Source organism: Odocoileus virginianus, chromosome 15, assembly GCF_023699985.2.
Source record: "Odocoileus virginianus isolate 20LAN1187 ecotype Illinois chromosome 15, Ovbor_1.2, whole genome shotgun sequence".
NCBI classification, from domain to species: Eukaryota; Metazoa; Chordata; class Mammalia; order Artiodactyla; family Cervidae; genus Odocoileus; species Odocoileus virginianus.
In genome coordinates this window covers 29,753,897-29,762,698 of record NC_069688.1, presented here as the reverse complement: position 1 = coordinate 29,762,698, position 8,802 = coordinate 29,753,897, and the positions used below count along the sequence as shown (strand labels likewise).

The window sequence follows — 8,802 nt, the reverse complement described above, 5'->3', positions numbered from 1 at the left end:
GAAAGCAGTGAGGCCAAAGGTTTGTAAATTATACTAGGGCATTTGGAATAACTTAAAGGCAATGAGAGGCCATCAAAATATTTTAAGTGGAGAAGTGACCCAATCAAATATCAATTTTATGAATTTCCACCTTGACTATAGTACATAGAACAGATTAGAGGTGAGTAAGGTTTTTTCTTTGCAAAGAATGTCCTATTCTTACACTTTTTTTCTTCCTCTTCTCTTGCATTTGCGCTTAGACCATTTCACAAAGTTCTTCCTAGGTGGCTCAGTGAAAAAGAATCCAGTGCAGGAGATGCAGGTTTCACCCCTGGGTGGGGAAGTTCCCCTGGAAGAGAAAATGGCAACTTATTCCAGTATTCTCACCTAGAAAACCCCACGGACAGAGGAGCCTGGCAAGCTACAGTCCATAAGATCGTAAAGAGTTGGACATGGCTGAGTGACTGAGCATGCGCACACACCATTTTACAAAATTGAAACCCTAGACAAAAGAATAAAAACTAGTTTAACAAGAAGGTTGCATGTGATTTTGTAATAGACTTTCTATAATAGGCATTCTACAATTGCTCATGTTGTCAGTGCAGGAGACACGAGCTCTCTCCCTGGGTTGGGAAGATCCTTTGGGGAAGAAAATGGCAACTTGCTCCACTATTCTTACCTGGATAATCTCATGGACAGAAGAGCCTGGAAGGCTAGTCTATGGGATCACAAAAGAGTTTTCATGACTTACTGACTAAACAACAACAACAACAACAATAAATTTTTCCACTCCTTTTGTGATAATATATAATTAGGTTTGATTTATAGCTCTGGACTAGAAATGATGTTTCTTTCTTCCATAACCATCAATTTCATATTAATTCAACAACATTAAAAGTTTCCCAGAGAGGTATTACTCAAATGTTAAACTCTAGGGGAAATCTTTGAGTCATTTTGTTGCTTCTTATTATTTTTAATACTGTTTAATTTAGTAGTTAACTGTTCATCTCCCAGTATATAATAAAAAGGGCTTATAGGCAAAATATTGTGGCTACATGAGTGTTTGTTAATGAGTAAATAAATTACAGACAGAAAATTGTTGACAACTGCTTTAATTTATATGTGTTTCTTATTGTTGGGTTAAATGTTGTGTTCCTTCAGCAGATTGTTTATTTTACTAATATGTTTGGGCTTTGTGGCTGCAATAATTGTTGGTGGAAATATATTTATTTATACCCTATTCTATACAACAGACTGTTCAAAAATGGGAAAGGAGTACGTCAAGGCTGTATACTGTCACCCTGCTTATGTAACTTATATTCAGAGTACATCATGCAAAACGCTGGGCTGGATGAAGCACAAGCTGGAATCAAGATTGCCGGGAGAAATATTGATAACCTCAGACTTCCCTGGTGGCTCAGATGGTAAAGTGTCTGCCTACAATGCAGGAGACCCAGGTTCAATCCCTGGATTGGGAAGATCTCCTGGAGAAGGAAATGGCAACCCACTTCAGTATTCTCACCTGGAAAATCCCATAGACGGAGGAGTCTGGTAGGCTGCAGTCCATAGGGTCGCAAAGAGTCAGACATGACTGAGAGACTTCTTTCTTTTTTCTTTCTTTCAGATATGCAGATGACACCACGCTTATGACAGAAATCAAAGAGGAACTAAAGAGCCTTTTGATGAAGGTGAAAGAGGAGAGTGAAAAAGCTGGCTTGAAACTCAACATTCAAAAAATTAAGATCAAGACATCCAGTTCTATCACTTCATGGCAAATAGATGGGGAAACAGTGGAAACAGTGACAGACTTTATCTTCTTGGGCTCCAAAGTCACTGCAGATGGTGACTGAAGCCATGAAATTAAAAGACACTTGCTCCTTGTAAGAATAGCTATGATCAACCTAGATAGCATATTAGAAATCAGAGACATTACTTTGCCAGCAAAGGTCCGTCTAGTCAAAGCTATGGTTTTTCCAGTCGTCATGTATGGATGTGAGAGTTGGACCATAAAGAAAGCTGAGCACCAAAGAATTGATGTTTTTGAACTGTGGTGTTGGAGAAGACTCTTGAGGGTTCCTTGGACAGCAAGGAGATCAGACCAGTCAATCCCAAGGGAAATCAATCCTGAGTACTCATTGGAAGAACAGATGCTGAAACTGAAGCTCCAGCACTTTGGCCACCTGATGTGAAGAACTGACTCATTAGAAAAGACCCTGATGCTGGGAAAGACTGAAGACAGGAGGAGAAGGGGACATCAGAGGATGAGATGGTTGGATGGCATCACTGACTTGATGGACGTGAGGTTGAGCAAGCTCTGGGGGTTGGTGACAGACAGGGAAGACTGGCGTGCTGCAGTCCATGGGATCGCAGAGTCAGACATGACTGAGCAACTCAACTGAACTGATACCCTACTCTGTCCCAAAAATCACCATAGATATTTGTATATGTAAATATGACTTCCCAGGTGGCTCAGTGGATAAAGAATCCATCTGCAATGCAGGAGACATGGGTTCGATCCCTAGGTCAGGAAGATCCCCTGGAGGGGGGCATGGCTACCCACTCAAGTATTCTTGCCTGGAGAATCCCATGGATAAAGGAGCCTGGTGGTCTATAGCCCATGGGGTCAGAAAGAGTCAGATGTGACTGATCATGCATGTATATGTAAATATAATCCTTCATTGCCGGCAGAGAGGTGTTTCAGAACTAAATCTATAATAAAACATATAACAATCAAAGTGGTTCAGGTATAAATATAAAATGTCTATCAAATAGCTCTTTGTGATGAGTTTAAAGTTCATGATAGAAAAGTTTGCATTTCAATAACTTCTAGATAAAAATAACCAAAGTAACTGATACTTTATAAATAGTATATACTACTTCCTAGAGGTTAGGTTTCCCTGGTGGCTCAGATGGTTAAAAAACCTGCCTGCATTGCAAGAGACTTGAGTTTGGTCCCTGGGTCAGGAAGATGATCCCCTGGAAAAGGGAACGGCTACCCACTCTAGTGTTCTAGCCTAGAGGATTCTAAGGACAGAGGAACCTGGAGGCTACAGTCCATGGGGTCGTGAAGAGTCAGACATGACTGAGCAACTAACACTTTTACTTTACTTTGAAGTTGCTAATCCTTTTTAATTTTCATAATACCTTAATGAGGTTGGTACTATTATCATCTCCAAATTATATCTGAATAAACAGAGGGAGATGGGTTAAGCTGCTTGCTGTAGGTTGTAGGTTTTGAGACTGGTACAGAACACCAAGGGAGTAATAGTGAGAAGTAGATCTGTCCAGGGACTGATCCCTGGGGGGGCTCCAACACCTAGACGTTGGATAGAAGCAGAGGGTCCCACAAAGGAGATGGAGAAGCAGCAACACTGAGATACGAGGAAAGCCAAAATAACTTAGGGCGGCAAATGCAAAGTGAAGAAAGATGTCATGGCAGAGAGAGTCATCAGTTATGTCAAGTAATAGGTCAGATAAGATGAAGGTTGAGTATTTACCATTTTGCATCTGGCACCTGGAGATCACTGATAACCTGACCAGAACAGTGTAGATGTAGTAGAATGGAGGTAAAAACCTTATTGGAGAAGGTTCATGAGAGAAGAGGAGACACAGGGTAGTGAGGGGACCCTTAGGAATTTTGCTGCAAGAGGGAAATGTCAATAGCTAGTGGGAACAAAATCAATAAAAATTAGTTTTTAGTGGGAGAAATAATAGGCCATTTGAATGTTGAAACTGTAGAAAGAAAAACATGATGAACTAGGAGGGAGAGGAGAGAATACCTGGAGCGATCTGTCTGAGCTGGTGAGAGGAGGTGGGATCTAGAGCACAGATGGAAGGGCTGCCTTTGAACAGCTCACCTGTAGTAACAGACAGGACGGCCGAGTGGAAGTGTGGAAGGTGGAGTGAGGTGTTAGTGGGAGTGTGTGGAAATGATCGTACAATTATTTCATCTGCTCAGTGAAGGAGACTTATAAGCTAAGTGTGAGGACAGGTAAGAGGAGGTATTTGAATTTTCAGGTGGTTTGAGAGAGTATAAGAACAATAAACTACTGTGCTTAAAACAGATACCTAGTAGGAACTTGCTGAATAGCACAGGTTGCTCATCTTGGTGCTCTGTGTTGACCTAGATGGGTGGGCTGGTGGCGGGGATGGGTAGGAGGGAGGTCCAAGAGAGAAGGGAGATATATATGTATATATATATATACATATGCGTGTGTGCATGCGAAGTAGCTTCAAGTCATGTCTGGCTCTTCGTGACCCTATGAACTATAGCCTGTCAGGCTCCTCTGTCCATGGAATTCTCCAGGCAAGAATACTAGAGTGGGTTGCCTTGTCCTTTTCCAGGGATCTTCCCAACCCTGGGATTGAACCTGGCTTTCCTGTGTCTCCTGCATTGGCAAGCAGATTCTTTACCACTAGTGCCGCCTGGAAAGCCCAGATATATGTATAGTTGATTCAGTTTGTTGTAAGGCAGAAAGTAACACAACATTGTAAAGCAATTATACTCCAATTAAAAGAAAAGAATAAAGCAGGAGAAATAAAGTGTGATTTTGGGGGAAAATTAAGGGCTCACTTGGGGTTCGTGTTCATGAATTTAAAGAAAGACCAGTGAGAATAGCTGTGTGGTATCTACAGCTGTGTTCATCTACGTGGGTCCAAGCATGGACTAGATAGAATTAATTTAGCTAGCATGTGAGTCTGGCCAACTGAGAACAAGATATTAAGGGAGGGAGCTGTAGGGAGGTGTAAGGTAGAGATTGCAATAATTGTCCATGGAAAATAAGCTGGTAAGGAGGGAAGGGATGACTAAGGAAGGTAAGGAACATGGAAAGTTTCCATCAAGGATCTGGAGTCTCAGAATGAGTGAAAGATAGGAGTTCAGGTACCAAAGGGATTTGACTGGAAAGATAGGAGGTGGTGATCAAAGAGTGGGATGGTAGAATGGGGATAATGGGGGGATGATGATTATTGATGATAACTGATAATAATATGATTATTGATGAGGTCTAGGAAATATCCAGTAGACTGAGTGAGGAGCAAGATCACTAGAGGAGGGAAGGTCAAGGAACTCAGCAGAATGTGGGAACTTCATCTGGAAGGACATTACCATTAACACGGAAGTAGAGTTGAAGAGAGCAACAGTGATCCAGGAAATGAGGGAAATGCCACCTGGGGGTTAGTAGTGAAACCTAGCAATGAAGATAAGAGGTTAAATAGTCTGGTGACATGAGATGCAAGGGGGCTTCCCAGGTGGCGCTGGTGGTAAAGAACCTGCCTGCCAGTGCAGGAGACATAAGAGACCCAGGTTTGATCCCTGGGTAGAGGGCATGGAAACCTTCTCCAGTATTCTTGCCTGGAGAATCCCATGGACAAAGGAGTCTGGCAGGCTACAGTCCATGAGGTCTCAAAGAGTCAGACACAGCTGAAGTGACTTAGCACACATGCCCATGAAATGCAAGTGTGGGTGTTTTAGGGAGGAGTTAGAATGATCTGAAAGTGGAAAACAAGAGCATAGTCCTTGAGAAGCCTACAGGGGAAGCAGAATCCTCAGGGGAGAGAGGGAAAGACATTGTTTCCACTGGGACTTTCCACTGGGAAAGACATTGTTTACTTGGGGAATTTAAAGCTTAAAGGAGACAATGCTCCTACAGTACTCAGCACAGAAACGCCAGGGATTTTTTTTCTTTTTGTTACCAAACCCTGAGAACTGTGCCGGTGCTGGACTTTCCCATTTTGGAGGAGAGTTCAGTTCAGTTAGACTCCATTTCCTCAGGAACAAATGGTAGCTTCAGGCTTCAGAGCCCGGGATGAGCTGCTGACCGAAGTGGCATGACTAGCAAACAGAATCAAAAGCCTACGTGGTGTGACCTGTTGGGACTAGTGTTGGTTTCACTGGTGCCAGTTGCTAAAAGTGTTGCCATTAAACTCCTATCAAGGAGTTGCCTGTGAGTGATTTTATTCCGTTTTCCTCTATGTGCGTGCTAAGTCCCTTCAGTCGAGTCTGACTCTTTGCGACCCTATGGACTGTAGTCCACCACGTTCCTCTGTCTATGGGGATTCTCCAGGCAAGAATACTGGAGTGGGTTGCCATGCCTGCCTCCAGGGGATCTTCCAGACCCAGGGATCAAACCCTAGTCTCTTATGTCTCCTGCGTTGGCAGGAGGGCTCTTTACCACTTGCACCATCTGGTGTTTAAAAGTTTTCCCTTTTCTGCAGAGGTTTATTTTTCTGATCATCTAAAATGGTCTTTTGTATACCTAAAGCTTAATTTCATGCTCAAATAATTTGAAACCAAGAAGAAACTGTTAGACCATGGCGGAAGGAAAGAAGATGGGAACTCATATTAAGTGCTGATGTATGCCAAGCATTGTGGTAAGGATTTTCCTCATTTGAATTCTTTGATTCATTTGTTCACTCATTCATTAACCCACCAAAAGTGTGTGTGTGTGTGTGTTTGTGTGTATGTGTATCGAATCCTTGCTAAATACTAGGGATTTAGCAATAAAATAGAGATTCTCCTCCTTGGAGGAGCTTATGGTTAAATGAGAGAAACAGCTAAGCAAACAGAAATTACAATGGGACATATGTTATTAATAATTAAAGAATATTCAGTAAGCACTAGATACACTGTAAAGATCCTTAACATTGGTTTATTTAATCTTGTCAGCAGTCTTCTCAGACACTGTGTTAATCATCTCATAATAATGCTGTTATAAACCATTTCAAACCTCGGTGGCTAATGACCATAAATATTTACTTCCCTTGCATTTTTTTTTTTCTGCTTTAGACTATTGGTCAGCTGGACTTAGCTCCAGGCTTCTGACAGGATTCAGGTCTGCTCACGTGTCTCCGTGTTCTCCCATTTATAGCAGTTCTTCCAGGACATATTAAAGCCCTCACTCACGGCAAATCTATTAGTACTCCACTGGTCAAGGTCTGATGCATGGTCAAGCCCAGCATCAGCGGGTGGGGGATATCCTCTGCCTCCTTCAGTGAGAGTTCCTGCAGTCACCAGGTGAGAGTGAAGAGTTGAGGACAGTGATTCGATCAAGCGTAGGTGCTGACTATTGTATCATCCCCAGCTTACCGGTGAGGACATTTAAAGTAAAGCACTTAAGCAACTTGCCCAGGATAAGTGAGCCTGGAACCTTAATCCTTGGATCCCATGCCCTTGACCACTACACTATTTTGCACAGGCTACTCGGGGAGGACATAGGGGAGGTGGCTTACCAGCCTGTAGAGGTGTAAAGTGTTTAAGCAGGATCTGTAGGAAAGGAAGGGCCTGGAGCTGATCCTGAGTAGGATATGGCCTGACTGGGAGTTTCTATCTGGTTTAGCAGTGAGTGGGGTATACGTAGTGGTGAAAGCAGTTTCACTGGAGAGGTGAGAGCAGAAGGTAGGTGGGTGGGTTAAATGGTACATGGGAGGTGTCGAAAGAGAAACAGGCTCTGGAAGCTTGGCTAAGGTGGGTAGGAAAAAAAATAAAACAACAGGATGGGAATAAGATAGCAGATTAGCATTTGGGTTTTTTCCTTCAGAGACCTGAAAGTTAGTAGAGAGGCCCTGTTGGATTAAGGTTTGATCTCTAGAATATCCATCACACCCTTGCCCTTCTGTATAAGATGGTCCTGCTGGATGGTGGAAGGTGAGGAGACAGGAGTTGAATGTCACTCAAAAAAAGAGGGAGAGGGAATGATTTAAATGAGTGTGTGTGCTTTTGCATGTAACATGTAGTCTCCCTCAGTGTCTGTCTTGTATACTACAGAACTGAATTGATACATTTATTTAATTGGCATTAAATACAATAAATATGAGGTAACATGTATATTGCAAGCAGATTTGAAAAGACTTTCTTGAAGTCCCCATTGCTTGAAATGGAATCCTACACAATATTCCAAGCTCATGGTAGATTAGTAAAACTTACTCCTTCCTTTCATACACAAAAGGGTCTGCTGAAGCCTCAGTCATGGAACTATGTGGGTTCAGTTCAGTTCAGTTGCTCAGTCGTGTCCAACTCTTTGCAACCCCATGGACTGCAGCATGCCAGGCCTCCCTGTCATCATCAACTCCTGGAGTTTACTCAAACTCATGTCCATTGAGTTGGTGATACCATCCAACCATCTCATCCTCTGTCATCTCCTTCTCCTCTTGCCTTCAATCTTGCCCAGCATCAGGGTCTTTTCAAATGAGTCAGTTCTTCACATCAAGTGATCAAAGTACTGGAGTTTCAGCTTCAGCGTCAGTCCTTCCAACGAACATTCAGGACTGATTTCCTTTAGGATGGACTGGTTGGATCTCCTTGCAGTCCAAGGGACCCTCAAGAGTCTTCTCCAACACCACCTCAAAAGCGTCAATTCTTCGGTGCTCAGCTTTCTTTATAGTCCAAGTCTCACATCCACACATGACTACTGGAAAAACCACAGCTTTGACTAAATGGATCTTTGTTGGCAAAGTAATGTCTCTGCTTTTTAATATGCTGTCTAGGTTTGTCATAACTTTTCTTCTAAGAATCAAGTGTCTTTTAATTTCATGGCTGTAGTCACCATCTGCAGTGATTTTGGAGCTCCTCCAAACTAAAGTCTGTCACTGTTTCCACTGTTTCCCCATCTATTTGCCATGAAGGGATGGGACCAGATGCCACAATCTTAATTTTCTGAATAGTGAGTTTTTAGCCAACTTTTTCACTCTCCTCTTTCACTTTCATCAAGAGGCTCTTCACTTTTTCTTCACAAGGGTGAAGGTGGTATCATCTGCCATAAAGGTGGTGTCATCTACATATCTGAGGTTATTGATATTTCTCCTGGCAATCTTGATTCCAGCTTG

At 42.5% G+C, this 8,802-nt stretch overlaps 1 non-coding gene across 1 annotated transcript; it reads left to right on the top strand.

Annotated features, from left to right (window-relative positions):
* Nucleotides 1–1,385: 1,385 nt before the first annotated feature.
* On the top strand, nt 1,386–1,457 carry TRNAC-ACA (transfer RNA cysteine (anticodon ACA)). Its single transcript has one exon. It is a non-coding gene; the product is annotated as a tRNA-Cys (tRNA).
* Nucleotides 1,458–8,802: the final 7,345 nt, after the last annotated feature.